The sequence below is a fragment of the Leptidea sinapis genome, chromosome 26, assembly GCF_905404315.1.
Source record: "Leptidea sinapis chromosome 26, ilLepSina1.1, whole genome shotgun sequence".
Lineage (NCBI taxonomy): Eukaryota > Metazoa > Arthropoda > Insecta > Lepidoptera > Pieridae > Leptidea > Leptidea sinapis.
The window spans coordinates 628,154-642,371 of record NC_066290.1 but is presented as its reverse complement, the minus strand read 5'-3'; the positions used below and the strand labels follow the sequence as shown (position 1 = coordinate 642,371).

Genomic DNA, 14,218 nt, shown 5'->3' with positions numbered 1-14,218 from the left:
TGCTCTCAATGATTCTTTAGGACCTTGGTTATATATATATAACCAAGCTATAGCGTGAAAAGCCCTCTTCTGTAGCACGAATATTGTATTAATATCGGCAGCGTTGCCCCATAGCAATATACCATAGGACACAATACTATGAAAAACTAAAAAAAAATGAAATAACTAAAGTATACAAGTCGCGCCGTAAATATGTCAGTTAATTGTTTAATCTTTTTAACCGATTATGCTGCAGAACTAAGTCTGTTCGCCAATCCTTTTAAATGGTCCCTTTGTAATTTGGAATCTAGAGTAATACCAAAAAATATATCAGATTCCACTGGTTTTATCACCTCTCCGTTTAAGAAAACACTTGCATCTATATTTTTGACATTTGGTACGGTAAATTTATTTTATTTCGTTTTATATAGTCATACGTCAACGTGTTGTTCTATATGTGTTGTTTGCGTCCAGGCGTCCAAGTGATCAGCGTCTACAACAGTCTACAGCATCTCGTTATTATCTCGTCTCGCTCCACACAATAGCGCCCGTATTGTGATATCAACTATCGTAGCGACAATCAATTCAATCGTATCGCTAACACAGGGATAATTGACGTCAATGTGTACAATAATAACAAGGGACGAATGGGACGACAGGTGACCGTACAAGAACAACTATTTCCCAGAGGCGTTCCACTCACCACAGTCAATTCCTCTTCCCCTAATAAACCATAAATGTAAGGGCTATGAAATGTGGATGACACGATTAGATATTATAAGAAACACAATTTGTAGGATATAATAATATCTCTTGACAACAAAAATGTTCGTGTTTTTGAACCGACTTCAAAAAATTAGGAAATTCTCAATTCTACTGTACTTTTTTATGCTTCAGAACTTTCGACTGGGTGTATTGATTTTGATGATTCTTTTTTATTTGAAAGCTGGATTTTGATCCAGTTTTGACAATGGGGTCTATGAGAAAACCATATAAGTCTTAAAATGCATTAAGAACATGTGCGACAAATAGACGAAAAACTCAATCGATTTCGATGTTTGAAGAGAGTTTGGTTATATTCTGATTATGAAATCCATGACAAAGTAACTGAACTCTTTAATTCTTAGGAACAAATTAACGATATTCGATCGAATATTATGCTAGTCGGATATTTGAGTCAGCTGCCGTAAATTATTAATAGTCAAGTAATTGTTGAAGTCGAATATAAAGATCAATGCAACTCCTTACCGTCTTTCATTAAGGGTGCGATCTGTGGCTGAATTTCTAACTTTCTGTAATCAAACTGCACTTACGTTCTTTGCTGCATTGCAAGTCAAGACACTCACTAGCCTACCACTTTCGTAAGTAAGTAATACGGAAAGCCGAGGACTGAAAGGAGTGGAATGCTTTAGTGACCGACGTTACGAAGATCAAAAATTAAGGACACGGCCTTCAGAAAGAAAAAAAAGCGTACAGAATCCGACCAAAAAGAGAGTCAGCCAAGGTAGGTTTGTTACTACATACATTGTTAAAGGTGCTTGTGTCGCACGCATTATACATTACAATTGAAGCCGTTTGTTTTTTGCATTTTTTTTAACCTCATCCTCAAAAGATACTGAATCTAAAGCAATATAAGCAAGGAGTCGTCAGATAGGTCGGAGGGTTGGCTGGTGCCGGAGTGTGGACATGATGACGACATCGACATATAACTACTCTAGCTACATAATATACTGTTACAACTTAAAAACACTGAATTCTATTTTGAGACGCATTTATTATGTTAAAAGATTTTATCATCTCCATGCCACTTCATATTATTCTATCGACTGTCTATATTCGACTATATATATGGTTCATCGAAAACCACAAAGACCGAACAGACCGCGTTCTTATAAAAAAGGCCGTTAATGGCTTTACAGCCAGAATCCTATAAGGAAAAAAAAAAAAATTTTTGCGCCTTATAAAGATTCCGGACTATTTTGCCTATCAACACCTACCACTTGTCGTCAAAACACAACATGCCATAAATCAATCCCTACAGTTAAAGAGGTATAGAAATATCCTAATATTATGATGTATACTACATTATATATGCGTATGTGAGTTAGTTTGTTACGCATTGACGCCTGAACTGCTTAAATTTTGCACAGACATTTTCAAGAGCACAAGAAAGAACTCAGGCCACATTTTATCAAGAAAACTATTCTACTTGATCATCTTACATATTTATTTGAATTCCCGACATGTTTCGGCAATTAAGGTGAACATTTCTTAATTGATGTATGAAACAAAGAGGTTTGAGCCTGTCTTGTGAATTACTCCTACTACTGGTGCATACCGTAGAAAAACAGTTAGATTTGCTTAGAGTTCACTGAAGCCTATTCATCAAAAAATAAAGACCGTTACAAACGAAGCTTAAAATTCTATAAATTCACATAAAACACAAACAGTATATAAAGAAAAAAAAACGTTTAGAATTCATTTTCACTAAAAACATAATTTTTTTCCTTCGTCAGTTTTACAGAAAACCGCCCGAGGTCGTAGCGCTTAAAATAAACTTTTATTACAACATAACACTTTACAGCGGGAGGGAAACGTTGCATTATCTTAGCTTACCGTGTGAGTATTTGTAAGTCTGTTTTATAAAATTATAAGGTCAAAGATCATTCACAAAAGTTTTGGATCCAGAATTGCGACGGTTAATCTCTTTTGTAAAATACAATAGAGATGCAGTTAGAAATATTAGAGAGTACACGAATGTTGCGACCGCTAGATTAGTGTACTTCAGTTATTTTCACAGCATCATGACGTACGATATTTTACTATCGGGTCATGCTGCTGACATTGATATAGTGTTTGCTCTGCAAAAGAGAGCTGTTCGTGCTATATATCGGCTTGGTTATAGACAGTCTCTCAAAGAAAAATTTAAAGAAATAAATATTATGACTGTTTATTGTCAGTACATTTATGAAAATTTAATAAACGTTCACAAATATAGTCACCTTTTTGCTCTTAATAGTGATCATCATTATTATAACACTAGAAATAAGGGATTGCTTGTAACTAATTCTAGTAGGCTTCATAAGATACATAATAGCTTTATGGGTAAATGTATACACTTCTATAATAAAGTCCCAGCCACTGTTCAGGCATTATCTATAAATAAATTTAAATGTTTTATAAATAAATGGCTCTGTCGTAAATCCTATTACTCCACTGCTGAATATCTAAATGATCGGACAGCCTGGGACTAGATTGTGATTATTCTATAGCGATAGACATGTCTGAACAATATTGTATATTTTTATTGAAAAGAGCGCAAAAAAAGAATGCTGGGAGAGTTTCTTGCGCCGCTTCTTCTCTCTCAGAGCGCCATGTGTTTCCGAAGCGGTAGTAGTATCTAGTAGTTATTAGAAATGACATCAACAAGAACTCTAAAGGAATCAATTTTGAGAAAATAAATGCCTTTTATGCCTTTACAGTAAAATTAATCAAGGTATATATTATAAGGTATATTTGGTATATATAAGAAATAAATTATTGCAAATTAACTAAACGATAACATAGTTGAATAGCTTTCAGAGATAACTCAACTTGTAAGAAAGAAAGCAATAAAATAAATGTGTGAAGGTTGTGTAATTCGGAAGGCGGTGCAGGCGACACCAGGATCGATGTGTTTGGCTCGCAGCCAGAGAGGCCGCCCGCCCCCGTCGCCCGCTGCCCGCCCAGGCTCGGAATACTGGTTCACAACAGCTGTACATCATATACTCGCCCCTCCAACTGATATCATAATATTTAAACCATAGAATTCAGAAAGTTGATGCAAATGGCAGGAGATCTTACGGGACTCCTCTAGATATCGAGATACCACAAAGATGTAGTCATAAACCGTTCTTCTTACTTATAGACTAAATCTTGCATAAGATTAACACAGGCGCATTAGCTATTTTTTAATTGTGATAATCACAATATTAAAATATGAGTAAATATAAAATTGTTACGTCAACAACTTGGTTAATTAAGTGATAGATGTGCACTATTCGTGTGTTGTAAATTATAAAAAATTTAATCTTGTATGCTTTGTTCAATTCTCAGGTTGTGGCTTTATCTTCAGGATCTATTTTTCTGTTGATAACCTGCTCAACCCCAATATTTGCATATTAGGAAATGGACTTGAGAACTTTTGTTTTCAAATTTTATTTGTGTATTAATCCTAGAAGTGAGGGTCATCACTTTAAAAACATAACAAGTTGTTTAGATTTACAATATTTATAATATGCAAATATTGGGGTTGAGCAGGTTATCAACTGTAATGTTCCTATAGATGAAGCACTAATATGAGAGTTGAACAAAGAATATAAGATTTTATGACGATACGTCACTCGAACGGTTAGCTCAGTTGATAGAGCACTCGCACTGAACGCCAGGGGTCGTGAGTTCGAGTCCCGCGTCGTTCATAAAATTCTGTTTTCTAATTTTATTCGTGTACAAAATATTTGTTTTAATAAGTGGAAAAATACAATAGTATTTTAAATGATATTCTAAATGATACTATATCTTGGGAGTGGAGCAACCAACTCCATTTAATGAATAAATTTAAATACATTCTAAGTTTCTCGCGCTCGTTTTCTGAGGTCTTAGGCATATCTTACGACTCGGTGACAGATTCTAAAGATCAATATGTAATTATAATAATAATAATAATAATAAACAAAATATTTTATTTCGGACAGATTATATCATCCATAGCCAATTCTGCATTAAAAAAGGTATACAACATTACTTAATTAATTAGATAACATTAATTAGTAAAAAGAAAATTTATATAAATTAGAATTAAAAAGTATAAATTAAAATTACAAATGGAAAATTAAAAATATTAAAAATAACATTATTATATAAGAAAAAATTTTGGTATATTTCGGTGGTAATGTTTTACCGTTTTCAATATACAATTTTTACGATTATTATATAATCTCGTCAGAAATCCCGCTCTAGCCCTACGCATTACAGCATAAAAATCGTCAACCCTGTGCATCGCAAACATACCCGACGCGCTACACCTCCATGGCAACCCCAGTAGAGACCGAAACGCATTGTTATATTGCACTCTGAGAGCGTCAAAGGTGGCTTTGGTGTAATTGTACCAGAGCTGAGAGGTGTAGAGTGCCTGGCAGTAGGCTTTGAACAGGGTGACCTTTACTTGTCGGGAACAGCGGGCGAAACGCCTAGCCAGCATATTGCTTTTTGCTGCCAGTGACCGTCTCTGTCTCTCTAGGCCCTCATTATCTTTCATCGTCTCGCTTAGTACATGTCCTAGATATTTAAACTTAGTCACATATTGCAGTTCGGAGCCACATAGTTTTATAGGCAGTACATTTTCTGGACCTTTTACGAATTTAAATATCATAACTTTAGTTTTAGACACATTATACAATAATCCATGTTTTTCCGCATATTTTTCACAAATGACAATAAGGCTACGCAAGCCGCAGACCGAGGGACTGAGCAGAGCCATGTCATCAGCGTAGCTCAGATTGTTAACGCTGACGCCTCCAATCTGGCAGCCTGCCCTAGCACTGCTCAGTTCCCCGATCAGTTCATTTACATAGATGTTAAATAGAATCGGTGACGTCAGACCACCCTGCCTAACGCCGCAATTTAACCGATAGGTATCGGAAAAATCATTTTGCCATTTTACTTGGTTAATTTGGTTTGTATACCAAAACTGTAACAAATCCACTATCCTACTAGGTACTTTGGTAGCCCGCAATTTATTCCACAAAATATTGTAATTAATAGTATCGAATGCTTTGCTCAGATCCAGGAAACATCCATAAACGGATGTTTCCCGAGTGAGATAATAGTTAACAGTACTTTTTAAGGCAAAAATGGCTAAGTCTGTTGATAAACCGCTACGAAAACCAAACTGACCTAATTGTAAATCCTATTTCGAATAAAATTTTGGAATAAGAAATAAAAAATTAAAAACAATTATTAATGTTACCCTGAAAATACACTCAAAATACAACATTTGTGACCCTTTCATCATGCCAACATTCGTGTATTAACTTCAAACCAATTCGTTAATTAACGATTGATGATGGTTATCATGCCCGGAGGCTGTGAATCGAACAATTATCTACATTTTAATTATATTCAAGCTCCAGAAACCAAACATCAGGAATGGAGAATCTCCCCGACAGTTGTAAAATCAAAGGAGTATCCTACAGCGTCGTACGCGTACTTATCAATGTAGATGTGGCGTTCAGGTAGATGCTCTTGGGCGTCACGGGTTATCCTGCCAAAAATTGGCAGGCCATATCAGTCGTCATGCCAGCATTAATGAAGTCATCCGCAGGGTTTGCCGCTCTTAATAAACCAGCAGTTTTAGAGCCAAGTGGTATTACCCGCCGCGATGGCAAGCGTCCTGTCGGAATGATGCTGGTGGCTTGGGCACGGGGAAGGGCGCTGGTGTGAGACGCGACTTGCGTCGACACTCTGGCTCCTTCTCATGTGCAAGTTACGTCAGTTGCTGCTGGGGCTGCTGCCTCCACTGCCGAAGACGGCAAGTGTCGCAAATATGTTGGTCTCAGTGAGTCATACATCTTTGTGCCGTTTGGTGTCGAGACACTTGGCCCGTGGGGCCCAGAGGCGCGGAGAATGTTCAAAATACTATCTTCGCGCCTCGATAAGGCTACTGGAAACCCAAGCGCTGGCAGCTATCTCGGCCAACGGATCAGCCTAGCTATCCAACGTGGAAATGCTGCCAGCATTCTTGGTACGCTTCCACGTAATGATAGTTTTAATTTTATGTAGTCGTAGTATTGTAAAGTTATAAGATTTGTTTTGTTTCAATACATAATATTATAAAGGTATAATAGATGAGATCATAATTACTATCGTATGTGTTGCATTTATAGAAACACGGACGTTTATATACCTAAAACACTGGCAAGGCTCTTGTGATGCCTTGCAAGAGTATTAGCGCGATATCCAGTTGATGTCAGTCCATATATAAAGCTATAGTTAATTCGTCAGATCTCTCTTCCAGCAATCGCAAATGGTCATCGTATTCTACGCGCACCCGAACAACGGCCAGGTCCTGGATTTCAACAATACTCATCATACATCGCACCTGGTGATTTGCGCCTCTTGCTTAGATCAATAGTTTTGCTCCCTGCAGAGTACGCAGGCCAGTCCGGGAATCCATCATCAGGTGCGTGTTTAGAGGTGCATTCTCCAGAAGAAACTACTCTGGTACCGTCCTGGATTAGTCTATTTTAGACCGTTGCCTTTACTATCATCCGGATGCACCAATCAAAAACAGCCACTCATTCATATAAACTATTGGCGCGTTTTCAAAATAACAGCGGACTCGAAAAATTTAACTATAAAAGCAGTTAGCGTTTAAAGCGTATTTTTCCAGCAAAAAGGATTTTATAACTGATGTTGGTTCTACAATAGTTTGATGGCAGCTCAAACTGCGTTTTATTTATGCCACGCTGCTAACAGTCGAGGCCAATTTAAAAGCGCTTCAACCGCGAACGCTCATTTAGATAAAAGTTACTTCGCAAAAGTTAATCACGCTGTTGGCTTTCATAATGCAGTACGTTAAGGGGTCAACGTCAACCAATTACTAAGCATAATATTATTTACTTAAGGGTCTCCTTTTTATTTCATACTGTAGTTTAAGAGATTCTCAAACTGTTCAATCGATTCAAAACCACGTTGTTAGATACGGACGTCGCGTCTATGCACATCTTCCATATTATGTTCTTATTTTAAAATTAAGTAACTACCCGACAAAAAACTCAATCAACATTACCATCATTAGAATATGAGGAGTCTATTGATACTCTATCATCGCCAATAATTATCCTTGATAAAACTTTGTAACGATTACTGTAATGGTTTTAATAGTATTAAGGTCCATGATCGCTATTTCTTTACAACTATACCAAGATGTCTTAACTATTTCAATAAAAGAAATCAAGTTCACAGAATCAAATAAGATAACATAATATTAATGTGTCCTCTTAATAGTTAGTCATACGAGATTTATACCGCAGTGCCGCTTTGGATTCTTGAACACAAAATTGTTAAAAATAAATGTCAGTTACCCAGTATCTTCAGCAGCTCCGTCACCTATCTAATTCAATTTAAAATTCGATTATTTTTATTCAAAATAGGATGTGACACCACTTATTGAAGGTCAAAAAAATAATAATTATCTAAATCGGTTCACCCAGTCGAAAGTTTTGAGGTAACACAAAAAAACGTACCGACGATTTGAGAACCTCCTCCTTTTTTGAAGTCGGTTAAAAAACTACCACTCATTCCAAAATGAATGCTTCAGGCCTGAAGAGATGGGGCGCAACAATCTCAGCTCAAACTCAAACCACAGTATAAATAGTACCAGCACACTACTTACTGGTTGCGGTATAAAATGGCGCCATCTAGCCCGCATACTGTGCTAGGTACTACTACAACTGGTACTACACTGTTTTGTATTTGTTTATTTATATGATGATGTAATTCTACAAATTATATCTTATATTAATTCTACAAATGATGCCTTAGTATCTGTTACCTTATTACTACGAAGTCTTGTGGTTGCGGCAACAGATCAACTGAAATAAAAAACTAAATTAGTTTAATTATTGTAAGAAATAATAAATTCGTAAACATAATAAAGTTTAAAACGTTGTTACATAAAAAAATTAACGAGTCTATAGGACTTCCGCTAAATCCAACTGCCAGTATTCTCAGTACCCTTCCACCTAATAATACATTTTACTAATTGTAATGATAAGTGTGTTGTAAATATATTCATAGCCACTGTGCTATAATAATTATAAAATAAATTCACAACATTAAATGAGTTCACAATAATTGATGCACAATCAGAGACATACTCACACAATATAAGAGAAAGATGAATGCCATTAATAATATAACTTGAAAAAAAAAAAAAACAGTTTTGCAACTCAGTTCTTCTACCGTAATACTCGTAAGTTGTGAGATCCATGCAATACCAAGTCGGTCACTTTTTTCAATCCCAACTTAAGGGTCCTTCTGTCTTAAGTTATTCCGTTATAAGCTAACCCAGCAAGATCTTAAAGTGACAATATAAATTTTAAAAATCTTTTATATATTAAACTAGCAATGCCCCGCGGTTTCGTCTCATCTCGTGGTAGTGGAAGACTTTCCACGAGATTTTATGTAGACTAAGTACTAAGTCGGTCAATAGATTTATTTTTGTAAACATAAAAGTTCTTTTTAGTTTCTCTTAATTTTCTTAGCTAATCTAATAATTTGAATGAAAGTTATTAAACTTTCATTAGATACACACATTCATAATCTAATCAGATCTATATCACAGATATTGATGTACCTTTCCCCCCACCCGCGGCAGCGTCATCCGCTGAGCTGCACGGGCCACACACACCGCCTTACTTTCCTTAGATTAACATTTTTATATATCATTTGAATGAAAGTCCAATTTTAATAATTTAAAAAGGATCTTACTGGTTTTGAAACAGTCTTTAATAAAATAGTGGGTTTTTTTTCATATAGTGGGATAAAGATTTATACAGAGGTATGAATAAGCTGGTTTGAATATTGTCGGCACTTTTATCAACTTCTAAAATGTAAAAAAGTAGTTATAGTGGCATAAGTACAGTATTTGGACATATATTATTGCGTACTTTTTTGTGGATATTAATACGTTATATAATACTCTAGAACATTTTATGTGCTATTATTAATAGTTTCCGCAGCGTACATGATGACAGATCTTTCATGACAAATTTTTTCACTCTTTTGGTTATGTTATTGCATTTTAATTATGGATCCCTATTTATTTTGGAAAATGTAATATAGTCCCATATTAGAAACCTCGTTTTGAGTCGGTGGTATTTTGTATACTTGTAGTATTACTGGATCAAACTACAAAATATTATATATATAAATAGATATTGTGTATAAAATTAATCTGAGAAAAACAGACACTATTACTTTTCATGATATATGATTACTGTTCACTAAAATAAGCTAAGATTTAGAATTATGTCGTGCCAAGTTTTGGCTATAAAAAGTACTTTCGGTGGGCATTTTTAGGTTGTTTAAAGAAATAATTGAATATTAAAAGTAATGTAATTTCTATTAATAATATGGTGCCGATTTTGTCACATCTGGGATATTTTTTTAATGAAGGACAGACTTTACTTTCAATAATTGATTTAAAATCAGAATTGACCAGTTATGATCTTATGACATCTCCATACCAGCTCAAAGAACTTAATGTATATATATAACTTTTCAACTTTTATTTCTCACCAACAACCAAAATTACAATATAGCAAAAACTTAAAAATACAGGGGATACATAAGTTTAGGTTGTGGATCGCTGGTGCCTGTGGTAGGTAATAAAATACCTGTATTACTGGTCACCAGGATTCCACTTTAACACAGTGCCTAAAAAGCTTGAAATTCCAAAGGATAGAGGTAAATGTGTGTGTGTGTGTGTGTGTGTGAGAGAGAGAGAGAGGGTGTATGTGCAAACATGCGTACGATAGGGTGTTCTCGGTGTATAGGTGTGCTAACTATCCAATATAATAAATATGTTTTTCAAATTGTAATTATAGATGTAGGTAATATTTGTATACCGCAGTCGCTGTCCATGCTGCGAAAAACAGTGCGCACTGAAAATCAGCGACGAGCCTCAGACGTATCGACGTACACTGAGTGGGCTTCCCATTGGCGATTGAACTTCTCCTCAATGTTATGGTTCTTTTTTTTTCAATTTCACAAGGTCTGTTTTAATTGTTTTTTAATTTTCTTAAAGTTAAACTATATTGTTAAAGGTTCCTTTTTTGTATCATAAATTAAGACCTATTTTAGCAGTGCAATTATATTGCCAATAAAGTTTATTATCATTATTAATCTACAGTCGCAAATATTACGAAAATTATTTCGATTATACATAAACTTTGAAATATATTATTGAGAGATAGCCGAACTTCACAAAGGCCCGTCATGGATATTATGTCACCGAAATAGTTAATGGAAGGCGAACGTATAACGATACATCAGCGTTTAACACACAGATCAGTATCGGCATCGGCATCCCTCACTTCATCATATGTTATCCTTTGTAAGGCTTCTACGGAAGCCATATAATACAGCCTACGGAACAGGCTGTGCTCCGACCTACCCCTGTATTGACTATTTATTTTATAAACACCCTCCCTTCAATTTGTATAATATACGATGTTATCTTAAACGTAACTTAGCTTTACTTTGGGTTGGGGTGGGCTTTGATTTTCTCTGAGGAAACCGTTAGGGAAGGATACTTGATTCCTCTTAATATTATAACATATTATAAACAACTTTTATTTATTTATATATGTATATATGAAAAAGATCGCGATGAAAAATGTCAAAACGGTCGGTAAATAAGTTTAGAACATGATCAATTTTGAACAAACGGTCATTACATCAGACTCTCATACTCACCTCACAATTTGTTTACTGAGTAGTTGGTACTGAGATGCACAGAGTAATTGCGTTGTCAACAAAAAGTATGCAAACAAAATATGAATTACATGTTTAATTGTTAAAGAGACATAACCATTTATTATTTATTACCATAATTCTTTTTCGGAACGCTTCAAGGGGAAACGTAGATTAAAAATCTTTTTACTAATTCTAATAAAAGTCCATTAGAGTGCGTAAGTACGCAAACACACCGCATTTGACGTAATAAAGGGACGTAAACGACTGACGGAAAGCTTTCAAGACGATTGTTGTGTCGAGAACGACCGCGTTCCCGCAATTGTTCTGGTGGGAATAAGGGCTTGCCGAAAATGAGGGAAATAGAATGAGACATTAGATATAATACAGGTGTGTCTTAGTCTTACGATCTTAAAGGATCGTGCCGGTGAAATTTATTTCGTTAATATGACAATGCTGTTTCCAGTCCGAGAAGACCGTGGTGGCAACACGCTAGTTACTTGCCCCCCGCGCCTGTTCAAACAAAGCAAACAGTTCCATTTAATTTCTTACAGATTCTAAACTGCGCTTGGCTGCAAAAATAAAGACTGATATACCACCAGGTAAGGCTTATTTCTATAACAAAGTTAGCTTTACATTTATAGTTTATAAATGTTGGTATATACCATCCGTAAATATATAAGGTATATAACATACTTACTCAAAAATAATTATATTGTCTTTGGCCAATTGGATCGCATGTTGAGAGTGTAAAATGAAACCTACGGTAGACATTGATCTATATAGTATTGTATACTGCATCCAGATTGCAGCGAACTGAAACTTCAACGATATTTCTGGACACTCAAAAATTCCTGCAAAAATATGGCGCAGAAAGGACTAGCCTGCAAGATTAGCGTAAGGGTATTAATATGAAAAATAAACAAAAATTCAGTAATATTCACTAACTATCACTTCGAGCGCATTTAAATATTTGTGTTGTAGCAAATTGTATTTTAAAATAATTTGTAAAATAAGTAAGCTGTTAATATTGATTCAAAAGGTACAAATAAGATTCTTGTCACTCTAATAATGCTCAACTTTTATAAATGAATGACTGTTGAGTGTGACTTGCAAATCCTTGGCCGACATATATGAACAGCCGATTATAATATGAATTTATTATGTATGTGTGTCAAATAATATTCCCGTATTTTAGGGTATATTGTTTAAGCCACTAGTTTAGAGCTAGGAAAGCATTCTTAAATGTATTTTGTGCCCACGTTTTTCACTTTAACTCAACATTTTCCCATGTGTTGGTAGGTAAATTGCAATTTGTGCTTTTGGACTAAGAAGAATAAATGATAGTATTTGAGTTTGAAGATAATGTTATAGTTTATCCGTAAGTGAGTAGGCACTTACACTCAATTGACTTATAGAAGTTTACCAGTAAAGAAAAAGTAAACACTGAACAACAAACAAAATATGACAGTCAGCAAACAGCTTGTGTTAAAAGAAATCGTCTACAAACTCAATTTATATAACAGGTTTGCACGACGCGTCGGTGTACAAATTACTCGAAAATATTAGAAATGTATCACTTCATCTTTATTAAGGAAAAGATAAAGTACTCGTCGCTCCGGCCGGTTTATCTGAAAGCGATGAGTTTCACAGAACACGAGAAATTATTTTCGTAAATAACGGGAAAGATTTGAAACATGTAGCCGACAATGTTCACGTGAAGTTTATGTATTAATGAAATGAAATTTACATTTTATATTACCAGTTTAAGTAACGTTTCGTTAGTTTTTGTCGTGTTTGGATAATTTTTATTAAATGTTATAATATGATATATATAACTTGAAATTAAAAATACAGCCTGTCTAGCAACTGTAAGTACACATACATTTCTGTCAACTTAAACTATAGATAGGGTTATAAACTATTTGTTTACTTATGCGATAATTGTAAAATTTGGTTTTTAATCATTTCTTTTTATCTCTATATTGTTTATTAAATAATATATATCTGCTAAGGAAGTTGCGAGATATTCCCAATACAAGTGTCCTAAGACAACTTACTGGGAAGTCTCAACCACTAAAAATGTATATGTAATCTTTGAATTAAACGAAATTTATTTATTTTATTTATTATTATTTATTACTATTTAACAATAGGTTATTGGCACTGAACCAGTACATTACTTCAGATATAGCATTACTTTTTTTACTTTTACTTTGTCATATAAAAAATTTACTATAAATGTGAGTGAAGTGTCATCCGCAAACAATGCTTACCTTGTGGTTTTTTTCTACAAGTATAAGTAGATCATTTATTTATATAAGGAAGAGAAATGGTCCATGTATGACCTTTGTAGTGCCCCCATACTGAGAGGAGTCTCAGGGATGGCGCCATGGTGACAAAGCAAAAGGAAACTGTTTTCATTATTTTATATAACATATTATATAACTCGTTAGCAGACACTTAATTCTAAGACAAGTATGATAGTTTTACCCAAAAATTAGCTCTATATTTCACCATTCGTCTGTTACTCACAGGAACAAACTTAATCTTTTTTTTATTGTACCCTATTTTCTTACCTCAATATTTAAAGAGGCTGATTGAATCAAGCGGTCTGCTCTCAGTTTACTTATGATTAATAAAGAAATAGGTCTATAAATGGTAAATTTATTATCAATATAGAGATGCCAGTAAAATTACATGACTTTAACAAGTATATCAA

At 34.6% G+C, this 14,218-nt stretch overlaps 1 protein-coding gene across 4 annotated transcripts in view; it reads right to left on the bottom strand.

Moving 5' to 3' along the window:
• LOC126972317 (complexin) overlaps positions 1 to 14,218 on the bottom strand; it is a 207,026-nt gene that overhangs the window by 174,384 nt on the left and 18,424 nt on the right. For 2 of the 4 annotated variants that reach the window (XM_050818984.1, XM_050818986.1), the window contains exon 2: positions 8,573 to 8,612. The exons of the other annotated variants lie outside the window; for them this stretch is intronic. The gene's annotated coding sequence lies outside the window, so the exon portion shown is untranslated. The remainder of the gene's footprint in view (positions 1 to 8,572; positions 8,613 to 14,218) is intronic. 4 annotated transcript variants of the gene reach the window in all.